Raw genomic sequence first — 19,539 nt, 5'->3', positions numbered from 1 at the left:
ATTACCTTGTAACTACACCAGTGCTTAGAACAGTGAGCTTAGAGCAGAACAGAGAGCTTGGAATAGTGAGAGCTTAACAAATACCATCATTATTATTATTATTTAACAAATACCATAATTACTATTATTTGCCTACTATCTCTTTCTCCTTAGTTTTCATTCTGCTACTGACCTCTGTCCTCTGACTTGGTGTCCCTAAGTCATTCTCTCTACCTACCTTTTGTCCTTGTGGGTGGATACTTGCTATGTGCAGGAATGGGTTTGGGCTTAGGGCATGAGTGGGGGTGCACAGTGGAGGAGAGTGGACAGAAGTTTAGAAGTTTAGTGGCAGAGGAGTGCTACTCATTAAAAATATATTTTCAAATGATATATTTTTATTCCAAAATTCAAAATCTGAAAGTCTTATTCAGTTTTACCATGGACTCTTTTTGAAGGATTTGTCTCTTAAATCCATCACAGACATTGATCTGGTCACCCTAGACAACGATCATCAGTTCTCACCTCATTTCCACCAGACCTCTTCTGGGTGAGACATATGAGGAGATGGCTCAGCAGAATGCTCAAAATGGCTGTTCTGTGGTGAGCTCAAATAATAATAATAATAATGGCATTTGTTAAGCACTTACTATGTGCAAAGCACTGTTCTAGGCAGTGAGGAGTTTGCAAGGTGATCAGGTTGTCCCACGGGGGGCTCACAGTTTTAATCACCATTTTACAGATGAGGGAACTGAGACACAGAAAAGTTAAATGACTTGCCCAAAGTCACACAGCTGACAGTTGGCAGAGCCAGGATTAGAACCCATGACCTTAGACTCCAGAGCCCATGCTCTTTCTACTGAGCCATGCTGCTTCTCCAAATGCCATTTTCTCAAATGCCAACTACATTTCCACTGCAGCCGTAGGTCTCTCCTTCAACCCACTTATCCCAAAGTAGGACCTAACGCATTATGCCCTAGACGACCTGGAGGGCAAAGAGGAGTCCTATTTTTTTTTTAATAGCATTTCTTAAGTGCTTACTGTATGTGCCAGTCAATGTACGAAGTGCTGGTATAGATGAAAGATAATAAGGTTGGACACAGTCCCCACACCACAGGGACTCACAGTCTCAATCACCATTTGGCAGACGACGTAACTGAGGCGCGGAGAAGTAAAGCGACTTGCCCAGGGTCACACAGCCAACAGGCCCTGGAGTCAAGATTAGTACCCAGGTCCTCTGACTCTCAGGCCTGTATTCTTTCCATTAGGCGACACACTTTCTCTAAAGAAATTATAATTTATTTTTCGCCTCAAGCAGGATATTTGTTCAGCTTTTTGGTGACCTTACACTTGCATGTTGCCCAATATTTCCCACTGAACCCCACGAAGCCTCATGAAAATCTGTAAGACTTTCAAAACAATGAATTAACTTGGTTTGGGAACATGCACTGAATCTAGGTATTGCCCCTCAAGCTAGTTTTTTTGAAACACTCAGTGGTGTTAGAGAACATTAGAGATGTGCATCTTTTCTAATAGAGTGTCTGTTATTTTTCTCACATTTTTTTTGGTCATCATTTGTTTTCTCTTCACTTCATTGTTCTGCCAGTGTTTTTATCTAAACATTCCCGCATTTCATCACCAGTCTGTTAGTTTGGGAACAACATAGGGAGCTTTTGGAGTTTTCAGGAGGACTGAGGGTTGGTGGTGGGTTGCATAAAGTCTGGGAGAAAGAGGATGGCCATCCTTGAGGAATTTGAAATCCAGGTTCCCAGGCTGGGCTCCATCCTAGTCAACTAGGAAGAGTCTGTGTAGAAATTCTGAGGAATCTGGCCCCTCTTCTCTGACTCTAGGCTGAGAAGACAACTTCGTGAAACTGTTCTTGCGCCACAGACAACATAATCAGTATGTTTCCCAGGCTTTGCCCTAGGGCTTTTCTGACAGAAAGGCAAACATATATAATAATAATAATAATGGCATTTGTTAAGCCCTTACTATGTGTGAAGCTCTGTTCTAAGCGCAGGGGGGGATACAAGGTGATTAGGTTGTCCCACCTAGGGCTCACAGTCTTAATCCCCATTTTACAGATGAGGCGACTGAGGCACAGAGAAGTGAAGTGACTTGCCCAAAATCACACAACAGTTAAGTGGCGAGTCAGGATCAGAACCCATGACCTCTGACTCCCAAGCCCGTGCTCTTTCCGCTCAGTCACGCTGCTTCATGAGAACAAAAGAATATATTATGATGATGAAACATGAAAGATAAAATTTAACTTGAACAAATGGTTGCACTTTTTACTGGGATAAATTTATGTGAATTACAAACATTCGGTTTGAGTGAGAAACCTGGCATTCATGAAGTGGAACAGATCTGAGTTGATAACAGACTGCAAATTATGAAAGAGCTTTCACTGCGGTGTAGTCCAAAGATAATATCTGTATCATTCCGGACAACACAGGAAACATGTCTACTAAATTTAGTGTCCTCTCCCAAGAGTTTAATACAGTTCTTGGCACACAGTAAGTGCTCAGTAAATACCACTTATGATCACAAGTAAATTATTGAACAAGAACACAGGCATATGCCCGTTCCCAATGCTCACAATATATAAAATCTAGAGAAACATGCACTGATTGCTGACATGGCTCAGGAGAAATAAGTCGTGCCTGATACTACTTCTAATTGCTGCAGGGAAGACAACTCCCTCCCCATCCTTTCTTCCCCATGTACCATTTCCATAGCAGTGGACTTTCAGTTTGGGTTTTTTTTTTTTTGCTTCAGCAAAAGCTCAGGAGGGAGATAGCACAGATGGAGCAGAAATGAAAGGAACAAAGATCTCTGCTCTCTCTTCCTGATTCTCTGCTGCCTTTGGCAGAATAAGCAAGAGAAATCCATTCAGATCTTTCCCCTTCCACCAGCACTTCCCATGCACTAACTGCTTTTAGTGGGGTGTTGGTCTTTGCTGCCTTGGACCAGTTCCTAAGCAGCTGGAAATGTTCCTGGCTAGATGCCTGGTGGTCTCCATAGCAACAATTATTGCAGCAACTTGACAGAACAACAAGGGGGAATGGAGCTGGGTCAAACCCAAACAGCTCAATGCCAGGTGTCAGCACCAAGACTCAGCTACCTGGCTGTCATGGTACCAACCGATGCCCCTAGAATGGTCCTGCCCAATTTCTCCTGGAAACTACAATGACAGCACTTGGTTTGAGTGGGAGTTGCGTAAGTCTCAGGTGAAAAAGAAACAAAAAAATACTGGGTAGAAGGGAAGGTCTGTCTCAGGTGGAGGGGAGCATGTTTGGGCTACATGGGGATCAATGACGTGATCAGGAATAATGGGAAGGAAGGGAAAGGGGGAGGGAACAGGAAGAAGTGACTCTTAGATCGTGAGTCCCTGGAGGGACAGGGTCCATAACTAGTTCCCACCTGGGTATTCTTTCCCAGTGCTTAGTGCCCTGCACAGAGTTAGAACTTTACAAGTACTATTGCAATGATACAGATCATTCTTCTTAATAACCTTCAAGAACACGGGAAAAAATGCTTCATATAATGCTGCATCTTCGTAAAAAACTGGGAGTCAATTGCTGAGGGTAGATGCACATGGTACACTATCATAAAGTGAGTGTCTCTTTTAGAGTAAAAGCTTCATATGGACAGAGAGACAGGAAGGCATAAGAGAAAATAGTGTCAGGTAGTGCAAATATTAAATGCAACAGTGCACCTTTTTGTGTGCCCAGTGTGGCTGGGATTATATAGTTGACCCCCTACTTAACTGAGGGAAGTGTAAAGACTTGGCCCAGCCCATCAGAGGGAAGGATTGGAAAGGAAGTAAGGGAGGCAGGTAGTTGGAGAAGAATACACTTGGCCACATTGGAGGCAAGTGAGGGTGTGCCACGTATCCAGAGAGCAGGGCACGTGGAATGATGGTCGGTCCCTGAACAGATGCAGGACACAGGGAAACCGAGCAAGGAGAAAGGAGTGTTTCTACACAAGCTTCTTGTAGCCAGCCTAGGAGGGAGGGGGTACACTGGTCCCCATGTCCCCCTCTTTGGGAAGACCCCTGGGCTTCAGGTAAGGGGTGGTGACAATGATAGGGGTACAGGAAAAGGTCCCCGAGCCCCCATAAGAAGAACAGAAGATGTTTGGGGGAGGCTAGGATAGGAGATGATCCGAAGAGAGGTTAGGAAACCTTTGACATTTGGGGTCTAGCAGCTAGTACTCCTGAGGGGTAAGGCTTCAGAAGAAAGGACACTGAGGGACCCCACATTCAAACAACTTGGAGAGGGTGAGACAGAAACCTGGGATGGCCTGAGGGAAGAAGGGAAAGCACTGGAATGCCTACAGCATTTTCAAATACAGCAATTAAAGCAATGAGGGGAAACGTATTAGATCCAGGGAAGCAGCATGGCCTAGGGGAAAGAGCCCAGGCCTGGCAGTCAGGGGAGATGAGTTCTACTCTGCCTCTGCTACTTGCCTTCCATGTGATCTGGAGTGAGCAGCTTAACTTTTCCATGCTTCACTTTCTTCACCTGTAAAATGGGTACTCTATCTATTCTCGCTCCAACTTAGACTGCATCCCATCTGGTCCAGGGATTGTGTCTTATCAGATTATCGTCTCTCTATCCCAGCCCTCAGTAGGATGCTTGGCTCATAGTAAACAATTAAGTATCTCTTAAAAAAAGGTGTTTTGAACAAGAAGTGTTTGCTACCAAATGAAGTGTAAAACAATGTTGAGATCTCAGTTCTTGGTATTTACCTGTGGTGGGGACTGGAAGACAAGCTCTGAGCACTGGGGAGACACTTGACCTGGGAAGCCTAGGAAGGGGGAGGGAATACTTTTTCCACAAGCTTCCTGTAGCCAGCCCTGGGAGGGAGGGGTTATGCTAGTTCCTGATGACCCCCTCTTCGGGAAGACTCCTGGGCTTCAGATGAGGGGTAGAGACAATGATAGAGGTGCAAGAAAAGAACAAAATAAGTTTTTTGGGGGGGGCTTTAGGACCCACTGGAATTTAACTGGGGTTCAGGTGTTAGAAAAGTGATTCCAGAAGCATTATCAGTCAGGAGGCACAGCTGGCTGAGAAACTTCAGTAATGTGGAAGTCCCGCCTAGGCCCTTTGAGACAGACAGACAGAAAGACACACACATGCGCGCGCACACACACACACACACACACACTTGAATTTGATTATCACTGGCATCTTCCAGTATCAAAGAGAAATAAACATTTTTAAATTTTATATATACCTATACTCTTATAAGCTTATGGTCTTGGAGACCGTAATCAATACATTCATCTATGAATGTTGCCATGCACATATCAAGTGTTGGACAAACCAGTCATCAATTCTTTTTCTCAATCCATTAGACTTTGTGGCTTAATTCAAACCCTAGCCCTAACCTCATGAGTAGGTTGTTTTTGAATGTTTTTTGTTGTTGTTGTTGATGTTAATGAATCAAATTCTAATTTCTTCTTTTGTATATGGAGCACTCTATAACATTTGACTATTACTCTGTTCTTTGTGTTTGCTCTAAGAACACTGTATTCATTTGTATGTTTCCCTGGAGGTGGGTGTAATTCAACTCGTTTAGAATGAAATTGAATTGGAAGAAATATATTTTTCAATGGGAAACTCTTATGTGGGCTAATTCTTCCACTGGAACCTTCACATCAGCCACCTCAACCACTGACATATGATTTATTTTATGCCTGACCTCATGATATCCTCCAGTTATGGCCCCATCTCCCTCCCACCATCGCTTCACAAACTCCCCAAGCAAGTTATCTACAATCACTGCCTCCTCTTCTTCCCCTTCAATAGTCTCCATGACTTTCTACATTCTGGCTTCTGCCCCCTTCACTCTATTGAAATTGTCCTCCTGAAGGTTAACCACGACCTCCTTCTTGCTAAATTCAATGGCTTCTACTCCAATCTAATCCTCTTCTACCTCTCAGCTGCCATCAATACTATGGACCACCACATTCCCCTGAAAACATTATCCAACCTTGCCTTCACTGACACTGTCCTTTCCTGAATCTTCTCCCATCTCTCTGACCACTCATTCTCAGTCTCTTTCATGGGCTCCTCCTCAGCCTTCTATCCTATAACTGTGAAAGTGCCTCAAGACTGTTCTATGTCCCCTTTTCAACTCCATCTACATGGAGAAGCAGCGTGGTTTAGTGGAAAGATCATGGCCTTGGGAGTCAGAGGTCGTGGGTTCTAACCCCTGCTCTGTCATCAGCTGTGTGATTTTGGGCAAGTCACTTAACTTCTCTGTGCTTCAGTTACCTCATCTGTAAAATGGGGAGTAAGACCATGAGCCCCACATCGGACAACCTGATCACCTTGTATCTACCCCAGCACTTAAAACCGTGCTTGGCACACAGTAAGTGCTTAATAAATACCATCATTGTTATTATTATTACTTTCTAGGGGAGCTAATCTACTCCCATGAGTTCAGTTGCCATCTCTACACAGATGACTCCCAAATCTACATCTCCAGCCCTGACCTCTCGCCCTCTCTGCAATCTCACATTTCTTCCTGCTTTCAGGACATCTCTACTAGGACACCCTGCCAACAGCTCCAACTTAACACGTCCAAAACAAAAATCCTTATATTCTCACCCAAAACCTGTCTTTCCCAAGACTTTCCCATAACTGTAGACAATGCCACCAATCTCCCTGTCTCACGAGCCTGTAACCTTGGCAATATCCTTGTCTCATCTCTCTCATTCAACACACTTATTTAGTCTGTCACCAATTTCTGACTGTTCTATCTTCACAACCTCTCTAAAATACGCCCCTTCATTTCCACTGTAACTGCTTCCACACTGATCCAAATACCATAATCTGTCTTGTCTATTGTATCAGCCTCATGACTGACCTCCCTTCCTCTTGTCTCTCTCCTTTACAATCCATACATCACTCTGCTAGCCTGGATCGTTTGTTTTTTCTTAAAAAGGCTTCAGCCCATACCTTCCCACTCCTCAAAATTCCCCAGTGTTTGCCCATCTCCCTCCACATCAAAAGGAAACTCCTAACCATCAACTTTAAGGTACTCAAATCAGCTCTCCCCCTCCTTCCTTTCCTCCTCTCTCTGGCCTGGAACTCCCTGCCACTTTATACTAACAGACCACCACTCGTCCTGCTTCCAAAGCCCTTCTAAAAGCACATCTCTTCCTAGAGGTCTTTCCTGACAAAGGCCTACTTTTCCTTAATCACTCTTCCTCCTGCTTTGCCTTTGCAATTACATCTGTGCCCCTGAAGCACCTGAAATTCATCCCATCTCCAGCCCCACAGTACTTACATACATATACTTGTAATCTACTATTTCCCCTATCTGTAATTAGTTTTAATGTCTATCTTCCCCTCTAAACTGTGGACAGAAAGTGTCTACCAACTCTACTGACTGGACTTAACCAAGAGTTTAGTACAGTGCTGTGCCCTTAGTAAGCACTCAGTCAATTCCAATGATTAGGTGGCCCCTTATTGAACCCAAGGGCAGTGTCAAATTCTCACCCAGCTAGTTTTTTCAGCATTTATTACAATAATTTTGAAACAGTAGACAGCTATGAAATAACACTACCCACTACTCAACCTTCTCTTCCTACCTATTAGATTGTAATCCCTGTCTGCAATAGGTACTGAGATCAACTTTATTACCTTCATCTACCCCAATGCTTAGCACAGTGCTTAAACATGTAGAAAGCACAATGCTTTGGTGTATAGAATGTTCTTAATAAATACCATAATGCCTTATTCTCTTGGGATGTGACTTGGGCCCACACTGTTTATCCACTGTATAATTGATCAGGTGTGGAAACTTCAGTTCGTTAAATGATTTTTCCAGAGCCACCCAGCAATGGAAATTGCCAGCTGTTAGTCAGACTGCCTCTGCAGTGATCAATCAATCAAACAATGGTATTAACTGAGCATTCACTATGTGAGAGCAGTGTACTAAGTGCTCAGGGAGTATAATACGACATAATTAGTAGACACATTCCCTGCTCATAATGAGCTTATTGTCTAGAGGGGGAGACAGGCATGAATATAAAGAAATGATTTATAATATATATTTTAAAGATATGTACATAAGCACTGTGAGATTGGGGGTGGGGTGAATATCAAATATTGAAAGGTCAATGATTCAATTTTGAAGGCGATGCAGAAGGGAGAGAGAGCGGGGGTAAAGAAGGCTTAATCAGGGAAGGCCTCTTGGATGTAATGTTTGCCAAGAGCTAATGCCTGGACATTTTCACATGGACTTCCACTGAGATGGGACCATCGGTGGAGTGGCCTCCAGTAGTAGCAGCAGGAGAGAGGTGGCTCTGGGACTCTCCATAGCTCTCTGCTCTTTTCCTTTCTTTCCCACCAATTAAATGCTGCTGGCTTGCAGGCCCTAAGCAGATAATTTTTGCAGGAGAGTCCTCACTATATGGCATGTGCCTACATGTGACTTGTCTGCTGTCTGACCTTGGCTAAGTCACTTAACTTCTCAGTGCTTCAGTTACCTGTAAAATGGGGATTAAAAGTATGAGCCCCATGTGGGACAATCTGGTTACCCTATATCTACCCCAGTGCTTAGAACAGTGCTTGGCACATAGCGCTTAACAAATACATCACTATTATTATTATTATTCATTATTCATCATATTTATTGAGTGCTTACTGTGTGCAGAGCACTGTACTAATGGTTTGAAAGAGTACAATATAGCAACAAACATCTCATGTCCTCTGAGTATTTCTGTTTTTCTCATTCTCCATTTCTCTGTTTTTCTTCCGTCTCCCACTGGCCATTACTTTCTCCCAGTATCTTTCTCTTGCTCTACTTTGACTTTCTTACTATCTCTTTCTCCCCAAAGGGTTTGAACTTTGAACTCTTCCCCCATGGAAGCTGAGCCCTCAAAAGGCTCATCCCAAGTCCTACTTTGAATTCCAGAAATCGAACTCTCTTTAGTTTAAAGAGAAATATTGTAAGTTGATAAAAACCCCTAGGTTATAATGAGTCTTGTAGATTATATTATTATCGTCATCATCAATCGTATTTATTGAGCGCTTACTATGTGCAGAGCACTGTACTAAGCGCTTGGGAAGTACAAATTGGCAACATATTATTACTATTAGAGTGAGTTTAAATCAATTATACCTCTGTATTTTCATTAAAGTACAACCAATAGCAGATCAAGACCACGCTTTTTGCTTTAAAACTTTCAGAAAAAAACCTCGTTCTATCACCTAAACTCACCGATTTCGAGTATTCCTTTTATTGGAAGGAAAGGTTGCTCTCTAGTGGCAAAACTAAAGTCAACATACTTAACGTCTTCAAAACTAGGGATTTCACCTCGAAAAAAGAGTTTGTTCAGTGAGTCAGGCGTCGTGTCAATGAGGGCACATTCTTCAAAATTATGTACTATCTACTGAGGGGATTCATAAAGGAATAAGAATAACAAGAATAGTGAAGCAGGGTGGCCTAGTAGGAAGGACACAAACCTTGGAGGCAGAGAACATGCGTTCTAGAGTCAGCTCTACAAATTGTCAGCTGTGTTACCTCGGGCAAGACGCTTAATTTCTCTGTGCCTCAGTTACCTCATCTGTAAAAAGGAGATTAAATCCCTCTCCCTCCAACTGAGACCAGAAACCCCATGTGAGACAGAGATCACATCCAACCTGTTTACCTTATATCTTCATCAGTGCCGAGTGCTTGACAATTCTTAACAATCACCATAGTTAAGATCAATCAATCAATCGTATTTATTGAGCGCTTACTGTGTGCAGAGCACTGTACTAAGCGCTTGGGAAGTACAAGTTGGCAGCATATAGAGACAGTCCCTATCCAACAGTGGGCTCACAGTCTAAAAGGATGCTGTTTCTCTCTTCAAATCCATAAGTATGTGATACGTACAGTGTACAAAGCAATGTACTATGATTTTGGGAGAGCAAAATCAAAACAAGTCTCACTTCCTGCCCTCAAGCAGCTTGCAAAAACATGGGTATGGAAGGAACTTGACTTCTTTTCAACTTTATCTTCTTTCTAGTCAGGAGAAAGGGTTGAATGAAAAGGGTTTGATTCAAATGTCATACTACTGCGCCATTACCTAATAGGACTAAGCCAGCCTCTCTTAATGATTCTCCTCAAACATGTAAACATTATTTATAAATCCTAGCCCCAATTCCAATGTCTTGCACTTTAAATTAACTGTGAAATCTTTTGTTTGCTATAAAAATATTAAATTTGAACCATATTTTGTAAGAAATCAATTGACAAAATCCAGGTCCGGAAGAACATTTTTCCCTGTATATGGTTTCACTAAAAATTGACCCTCTAATTGAGTTATATAGTAAAACACATTCTACACTTCTAAATGGAACATCTGCTGCCTGGGGAAGATCAATATGTACACATTTAGTTACTCCTCCTATTCTGATAACCTCTAAAGATTTTAACAATTCATAGTGCTTTGACAAGACACTTCAAATGTTGACTGAAAACTTATACCTTTAATTGTAAGCAAAATGTGAAAAGACTAATTTAAAGCTCAGGTGCACAAAGTAATATTTTGGCCCAAACTTTGGGGATATTTTGAGTACATTATATTTTCTAGGTATATTAACATCTGTTATCCAATTATTTTAATATGTTTGAATGGTTTGGATATATTGAGAGGAACAGAAAAAGTATAGGCTAGAAGAAAAAGCACATTCTTGAAAATCAGTGTGGATTTGGGTTCCAATTCCAGCACTGTCAATTGCCTGCAGTGTGACCTCAGACAAATTACTTTGCTTTTCTGTGCCTCAGTTTCCTCATCTGTAAAATGGAGATTAAATCCTACTCCCTCCCTCTTAGATTGTTAGCCTTATGTGGGACAGAGACTGTGTCTCTCCTGATGATCTTGTATCTATCCCAGCACTTAATACAATATTTAGCCCATGCTTAAGAGCTCAGTGGAAAGAGCACAGGCTTGGGAGTCAGAGGTCATGGGTTCAAATCCCGGCTCTGCCGCTTGTCAGCTGTGTGACTTTGGGCAAGTCACTTAACTTCTCTGTGCCTCAGTTACCTCATCTGTAAAATGGGGATTAAGATTGTGAGCCCCACGTATGACAACTTAATCACCTTGTATCCTCCCCAGTGCTTAGAACAGTGTTTTGCACATAGTAAGTGCTTAACAAATACCAAAATTATTATTATTATTAATAATTATAATAGATACCATAATTGTCATTATTTTTCCATTTTAGCTTTTTTCTTTACTGAGTGCCATTCGATTTATCTGGTCTTGAAAATGGAAAAGCAAGTTGTGGAAGTCTTCATTAGAAGGAAAAAAAAAATCCTTCCTCTCCATCAGTGTCTAAAATTGTGCTATTATAGATCCTAACCTTTCAAGCTGGTTCAAAATCAATTCAGAAAGTACTTTATCCAGTGACCTTCTGCAGAACATATAATCAGAGGATTCATGAAAATCACAAACTAGAATTTTTTTTCTTGATGTACGTTTTATATAAAAGAACCTCCAGGGACTTTACTGACTTTAACAAACTGATGCCAGGCAGTTATTTATATTTTGGTTGACAAGGCCCCTCAACTATTGATGTAGCAAAATAATTGTAGAATATCTTTGTACTCTTCTCAGGATAGTCAGACATTTCAGTTTCAACAGAGTGAAACAAGACTGTGTAGAACAGAGGTCCTTCTGACTTTCAGGCCTGTGCTCTACCCAATAGGCCATGCTGTCCCTTGTCCTGATGGCAGGTTACTCCAAGTTTGAGAACCAAACTGGCCTAGTGGAAAAAGCACAGGCCTGGGAATCAGAGAACCAAGTTCTAATCCCGGCTGTTTCAGAGGCCTGCTCTGTGACCTTGGACAAGTCATTTCACTCTCTGTGCCTCAGTTTCTTTCTTAGTGAAATGGATACTCAATAGGTATTCTTCCTCCTTCTTAGTCTCTGAGGCCCCTCTGGGCCAGGGACAGGAGAAACCTAGCTATCATGGTGCAGTGTTTGGTACATAGAGAGCACTTAACAAATAGTACAAAGATTATTTGATTTCACACATGGAGTGAGGTTAGGAAGCCACAAGGCTGTGAGAATAAGAGAGATAGGAAGTCTCTTGAGAGAGGAAATCAGGCAGTTACATTTCTGGGAAACCAGGATCCAATAGAAGGACAATAATGAAACCAGGTTCCCCCACATACATCCAGGAGTGTAAGAAAGCTAAAAAGATTTTGTCAGTCTTTTCCCAGCACAAGACAATGGAATCCGAAGGTCTCATTTACCTTGACTGCATCTCCCAGTAAACCTATTAATGTAAGGACAAGAGGTTTTTCCAGACTACAACAGACCAGGGTGTCCTCGGGCCTTTTTCCAGGTGAAATAGCCCCCCTGGAGACAATGAAGGAGGGTACAGATGCTGAAAATGACGGGACCCTAAAGCCCTGTGGATTTTTTCTCCGGGGGAAAAATGATAATTTGGGGTCCTTTGAGGAAATCCCCAATTTATCCAACCCTTGGTTTCTATTACTTCCCTTTTGCTTTCAAATAAGGATCTCCAAACAGGAGGCAGATACTTTTTCCACTGGGCCGTAAGCTCCTTCAGGGCAGGGATTGTATCTACCAGCTCTATTGCACTGTACTCTCTCAAGCTCTTAGTATAATGCTCTCTATACCACAAGTGCTTAATAAATACCTCTAATTGATTGGTTTGGGGCTCAGCCAGCCTTCCTCATCATGAGGGAGTCTAGAGGAGTCATATCACCCTTCTCTTCCTCCACTTCCCAGACCAAAACCTCTTCTCCAACACCCAGGAGTTGTCTGAACAATTACCAAAGGCAAAAAAAAACATGAATGCTCAACTGGATTTAAACACTGAAAGTATGTGAACAAGTTCATTATGTATTCCAATTCCAAACTTCTTTCCCTTTCCCCTAACATCTTTCCCTTTTCCCCAGAACCTATCAGGGTTCCTGATGCTCATTTTTTTCTGACCTATTTCCTGTATGCACTCTTGAGGAATTCTTCATTTCAGGTTCACCCACTCCAAATCCTTCCCTCAGAATGCTAGATGCCAGGGTAGAACTACTGCCAATCCACATGCTCATTTCCCCCCTCTCTAGTAAGGGACCTGGAGTGACCTTCTTCTATGTCCTATCCCTCCAGGATAGTCTCCCCATCTCTTTTTAAAATGGCCCTCTCTTTTCCCCCCAATTCACCTTGGTTTTTGGCTGTGCTCTACATGGAGTCACCAGCAGTCAATTAGCCTGACCACAGGGAGGTCATCAACATGAGTATTCATTCTTTCATTCAATCATATTTATTGAGTGCTTACTGTGTGCAGAGTACTGTACTAAGTGCTTGGGAAAATACAGTACAACAATAAACAGACACAGGAGTAGGCCACTACCTGGACTAGCTGATGGAGAGATCTCCTTAGCTCTCTCTGAGCTGAGAGGGAAGAAAAGGGAGAAAGGGGAAAGGATTGGAGCTCTGTGGAGAAACTGCAGATGGGTATCTGGGAGGAGCTGAGAGGAGCAGAGCATGAAATAATAATAATATTAATAGTATTTGTAAAGTGCTTACTATGTGCCAATAAATATTCTAAGTGCTTGGATTGATACAAGGTAATCAGGTTGGACACTGTCCCTAACCCACATAGGGCTTCACACTCTTAATCCCCATTTTCAGATGAGATAACTGAGGCACAGAGACATTAAGTGACTTGCCCAAGGTCACACAGCAGACATGTGGAAGAGCTGGAATTAAAAACCACATCCTCTGACTCCCAGGCTTGTGTCATAGGCTACATTGTAACCTACTAGCAAAGAGTTGTGCAAGTGGGTGGGGGATTTGCCAACTGGAAGGAAGAACGAGGAGAAGGCTGCAGCAGCTGAGGCCAGATCATGGAGAAGTATTTGTTCTCGGAGAATAGAGACAAAGGTCCAGGTCTAGTGCTGTTGGAACTGACTGCCAGATCTGATCCTGTTTTCCTGGCTAGTGCCAGGAGCCAGGTGGCTGACTGCAGCTGGAAGGGCCAGCTAAGAGGAGGAAGGCATGGAGAGCCGGCTGGGCAGAAGATGCAGTAGGAATGAGACCGGTCAAGTTCTCTCCTTGTAGAGGATGGTCGACTGGAACCAATGGAAGGTGGCAAGGGGACAGAGATACTAACTCTAACATGCAAATGGTAACTGGAAGTGGAGTGAAAGTGGCAGCGGGAAAGACTCCATTCAAGAGTTGATATGTGGCCTGAGTGATATTTACAGGAGAATCAGTGACATTTATTAAGACTTACTGTGTGCAGAGAGCTGTGCTACGTGCTTAGGAAAGTACAATGCAACAATAGAACAAAGGTGGTAAGCACATTCCCTACCTACACTGAGCTAACAGTCTAGAGGACTTGCAGAATGCCTTAACAGAAATCTGGTGGTGGACACTCAGGTGACTTGGTCCCTTGCTGTCCAGCTAGAGGAAATGAATGTAGTTATCCTAGTATCTAGACCCAAAGAGTTTGATGTGAAACTGATGACTGAGGTGAGTTCTGACTGTTTGTGCAAGAGAGTGAAATCTGGAAAAACTTTGTAGAAATTCCTCCGAAGCAGCCTTGAATGAAGATGCTGCTTGCTATATTTCAGAGTGAAGGAGTCTTGATTTGAGGGATGTAGAACGGGTTGAGGATTTACTGGGGGTTCTCTCCGAATCCAGAAAGATGGAAGACAACTTCAGGGTTCGGGTTAGAGAAAGCTGAGGTATAATGGGAGGGACAGCAACAAAAGCAGCAAAGGGTGGGAAGGAAGGGAAGAAAGTGCTAAAGGGAATCTGAGAGAGAGGGAGGTGAAAAAATGGTGAGGAGGACTTATTAAGATGTATCAGAAAAAGAAAAGCAGTAAGGAAATAGAGGGAAAGAGCCAAGGGGATAGAGAAGAGGAAGAAAAAAGGGGAAATAGGAAAGAGAAAAGGAAGAGGATATGGAGGCACATCCCTCTCCAGCTGGCCCAGGCAGAGTAAGACTCTATGGGAAAGGGCAACAATAAGGGCCAGTAGTTGCCAGTCCCACCAGGTGTGTAATAGTGGAGAATTGGTGCTAACAGAGTAGAGATGGGGTATACTACTATTACCGGAAATGAGACCAAACACCAAAGTAGACATCAGGCAGATAAAGAGGGAGTGGTATGGAGGTGCATTGTGGTGGTTGATTGAGGAAAAGAAGAATACTACTAATAATAATTGTGTTATCTGTTAAACACCTTTTATGTACCATGCACTGTACTAAGTGCTGGGGTGGATACAAGCAAATCAGGTTGGGCACAGAGAAGTGAACTGACTTGCCCTAGGCCATACAGCAGACAAGCAGAAGAGCCAGAGCCAGTAGGATAGAACTGGAGTTAAAATGAGATGGAAGTATGTCCCCGGGGGTGTGTGTTTTCATCGACTTGGAGTGGGGAAGTGGAAAACTTGCAAATAATTTATCCATCCATACCACAAGTGTAACAGGGTGAGAGGTAACTCTTTTGAAGCCTTTTCATGGCCCACCAAGAGGATGGTTTTGTGGGGGAGACTGACGGGAAAGATTGTGAACCTATGATAGAGATTGTGGGAGATGCCAAAGATCTGGAGACAGTTTTCCAGAAACCAATGTAAAGGACAGTTTTGAGGGCAGTTACAGCAAAGGCCAAGCTTTTAAAAAGGGGAATGGTCCAGAAGGATTGACTGGATAGAGGTCTTCAGGTGGGTGATTAGAGAAACCCACTGAATGGAACACTCCATGGGGAAGGGTGGCATCGAGCTTGGTCAGGGGCATGCAAAATGGGTACAGACTCATGTTTAACAATTCAGGTGAAGGAGTCTATAAAAGGGCAGGAAAAAAAAAGATGAGAGGGTTGTTTGGGATGTTAAATCCAGATGTTTCTCATGGCTTGAATTTAATACATTTTCAGTCAGTGAGAGAAGCAGAGTGGGACTGGAGTTTTGAGAGATCTTTCTGCATTTGAACAAGTGGTAGGAGGGTTTGGCACAGCAAAAACAAAGGAATGGGCAAGAGGTAGTTCAGGAAGCCGTGGCTGAGAAGATGCCTGAGGATCAGGATGAGGAAGGTATCTCTCCTGGAGCACAAGGAGAGAGTGTACAAGGAGATTTCAGAGAGTCAGGGCTCATGGGTGAAATGGGAAGGGTGGACAGAGGAAGAAACTAAATAGATTTTCAGAAACTTAAATGCACTGAACCTAAATGGGAAGCAGAGAGACTTTGTTGGGCAATAGCGATGCAGAGAACACTGAAAGTACAACTGAACGTGAGTATGGAGCCAATTGATAAAACATGCCCGAGGGTGGGATGAACAGGAACAGAAGCCCCAAAACACCCGTTTTTGGAATGGCACGTGAAAAAGGACTTTTGGAGATACCAGGGAGGAACTAAGAGACTTGGGCAAGTCATTTGACTTTTCTGAGCCTCAGTTTTCTCAACTGTAAAATGGTGATTCAATTCCTGTTCTTCCTCCTATGTAGACTGTGAGACCCTTGTGGAACAGGGACTATGACTGACCTCATTAACTTGTATCTACCCCAGAACTTAGAGTAGTGATTGACTCATAATAAGTTTAAAAAATACAATGATAATGTTAATATTGAAACTTCAAATTAGTCAAATGTAAATATTTTACTATGAGCTGGTTTTAAATGATTGATTTGTGTAATATCAAAGGAAGACCAATTTCCACATCACCTGGCAACTTCTGAATTATTTTTCCCCACCCCACATCCACCTGTGTGTGTGGAGTCAGCTTGTTTTAGCCTGTGTAATAGTCACTCATTCACACGCTACATCAATCATTTATGTACTGGGCTGCCCTGCCTATCATAGAAGTATAATTAGAGGAAAGGGGCATTAATAAGCTAATTAATGACACAAATAAGAATAATAACATCAATTAAGCATTTACTCTGTGCTAAGTGCTGTGGTAGGTACAAGATAATCTGGTTGGACACAGTCCCTGCCCCTCATGGGACTGACAGGCTAAATAGGAAGGGGGAAAGGTATTTAATCCCCATATTACACATGAGGAAATTGAGGGGCCCAGAGAAGTGAAGTGACGTACCCAAGGTCATACAACAGGCAAGCTGAAGAGCCAGTTTTAGAACCTGAGCTCTCTTATTCCCAGGCCCATGTTCATCATCATCATCAATCGTATTTATTGAGCGATTACTATGTGCAGAGCACTGTACTAAGCGCTTGGGAAGTACAAATTGGCAACATATAGAGACAGTCCCTACCCAACAGTGGGCTCACAGTCTAAAAGCTGTTCTTTTAGATTGTTCTTCTTTAGACATGTTCTTTCCACTAGGCTACATGCCTACAAAGGGAAATATTGTATAACAAATGAGAGGGAAAAATGGAACCTTTATGCTTTCAGACAGTGAATCTGAAATAAGACTTTGGAAAACAGTCAGACCACCAACATCGAACCAAAGATCATCATAGCACATCTCCGCTGCCTGGGACATGAGAGGGGAACCAGTGACAACAGGATACACAAACAGCTGCTCTATGGTGAGTTGAAAGGGGGCAACGGAAGAAATGGTTTATGGGCAGAATGAAGCAAAACCTCAAATGATGTGGCATAGCACTGGTCAGTTCGAAGACAGCTGCAGGAGACTGGGCAGTCTGCCATGTAGCAATCTGTACCGGGATAATGGTTTAGCAATAGAGGTCTAGGGAGGATTGGAAGTAGAATGGACTAGTGGATAGAGCACAGGTCTGGGAATCAGAAGGACCTGAGGTCTAATTCCTGCTCCACCACTTGTCTGCTAGGTGACCCTGTACAAGTCACATAGCTTCTCTGTGCTTCAACTACTTCATCTGCAAAAGGGGGAGATTAAGACTGTGAGCCTCCACGTGGAACATGGACAGTGCCCAGCATGATTAGCCTGTGATTACAGTGATTATAACACAAAGTAATAACGGTGGTATTTGTTAAGCACTTATTATGTGCCAGGTACTGTAGTTAGCTCTCGGGTGGATATAAGCCATTCAGGTTGGACACAGGCCCTGTCCCAGATGGGGCTCACCGTCTTCATCCCCATTTTACAGATGAAGTAACTGAGGCCTAGAGAAGTGACTTGCTGAAGGTCACGCAGCAGATGAGTGGTGGAGCTGGAATTAGAACCCAGGTCCTTCTGATCACAGAGCTATGCTCTATCCATTTGTCCACACTGCTAGAACTTAACAAATACCACTAAAAAAAAATATTCCCCAAAGAAGGAATAAACAAAAATAAGGTCGGGTAACTGTGGATAACAAATATAAAGCTCTTTACATGTATATAATGTGGAAGAGAGTTTTCAATTTTGCATTTTTCTTCACAGCCAGTAAACTTACTGTGGGAAGGGTACATGTCTCCCACTTCTGTTATATTGTATTCTCCCAATCACTTAGTACAGTGCTCTGTATGCAGTTAGCTCTCAATACCTGTGATTGATTTACACACTGAAAAACACTACAGCCTATCTTTGAACTCATTGACAATTAGATGCTTATTCTCATTTAGCATCTCTTCAGACTTCAATTTTGCTATAATCCTGTGAAGGAAGATATCCGTTTTTAAACATTATCTGCTTTTTTCATATTGTTAATCTAAGTACGCGAATAATGAGACTCATATAACACTATAGCTAGGTTTTACACTTCCAACAAAAAGTGGAGGCTTCTAGAATCATCCATACAAATATAATCTCATTAGAATTTGGTATACTTTCAAGAAGTACAGGGCTTCTCTTCTGCCACAATTACCTAGACGGGTTGTTGTTTAGACTGTCTCAAATCCACAAGATAATTCTTTAATTGGCTCTATAAACATGAAAAAAGTATTTCCTGTATTTTATTTATTTCCTCAATTTCATTTCTCTTCCAGGAAAGTTGTATTCCTTACAAAAAAATCTCCTCCACTTCATTAACTGGAGAGTATGATTTCCGAGGGACAAACAGAGGTTCATGGCAACTCCAGTTCATGGCCAAAGAACACAGCTGTTGACCCTTTCAATAACCCCTTCTTATTTGACATCTGCAAACATTCTAAGGCAGTTAACTGATTTTATCTCCCAGATTCCCAACAGAAAGCAAGCAAACAAAAGGTAACACCCTCTTATAACTGGTCTTGAAAGCATCAGCCTCATTTCCTTAAGAAGAACTCTAGGAAATGATGACTCTGGCCCCTAAATTTTTATGGGTCTAATAAAATACATTAATCTGAGCAATAACTTTTTCCATGTGTCTGAACCATAAAATTGCAGATGCATCTTTCTTAACACCCTTGAGGGTATAATGCTGCTTTTGGAAAAGCAAATACTCAATAGCAATAGCAGAGGACTCCTTTAGCTTTCACCTATTTTTTCCCTTCCATGCACGCAAATTAGTTGTCCAAGGGAGATAACTGGGGGAAAAAAAGAAAATCAAGATTTCCAGGTGATGGAATACGCACTACCCATAGCTTCATCCGTGACCAATGTTTAAATGAAATTTAAAATCAGAATACATTTTAATATTTAAATTTCCTTCAATTTTCTATCAAAACGGAATTATTGATAGAAAGG

At 42.3% G+C, this 19,539-nt stretch overlaps 1 long non-coding RNA gene across 2 annotated transcripts; it reads left to right on the top strand.

Annotated features, from left to right (window-relative positions):
• The first annotated feature begins 3,060 nt into the window (after positions 1 to 3,060).
• On the top strand, positions 3,061 to 19,195 carry LOC119939719. Of its 2 annotated transcripts, none has more exons than XR_005454695.1 (3): positions 3,061 to 3,195; positions 17,364 to 17,500; positions 18,861 to 19,195. It is a non-coding gene; the product is annotated as an uncharacterized LOC119939719 (long non-coding RNA). The 2 variants fall into 2 exon arrangements; XR_005454694.1 differs by having other exon boundaries at positions 3,061 to 3,206.
• Positions 19,196 to 19,539: the final 344 nt, after the last annotated feature.

This window comes from Tachyglossus aculeatus, chromosome 17, assembly GCF_015852505.1.
Source record: "Tachyglossus aculeatus isolate mTacAcu1 chromosome 17, mTacAcu1.pri, whole genome shotgun sequence".
NCBI lineage: Eukaryota > Metazoa > Chordata > Mammalia > Monotremata > Tachyglossidae > Tachyglossus > Tachyglossus aculeatus.
The sequence above is the reverse complement of the archived record's forward strand: the minus strand, read 5'-3'. Positions and strand labels throughout refer to the sequence as shown.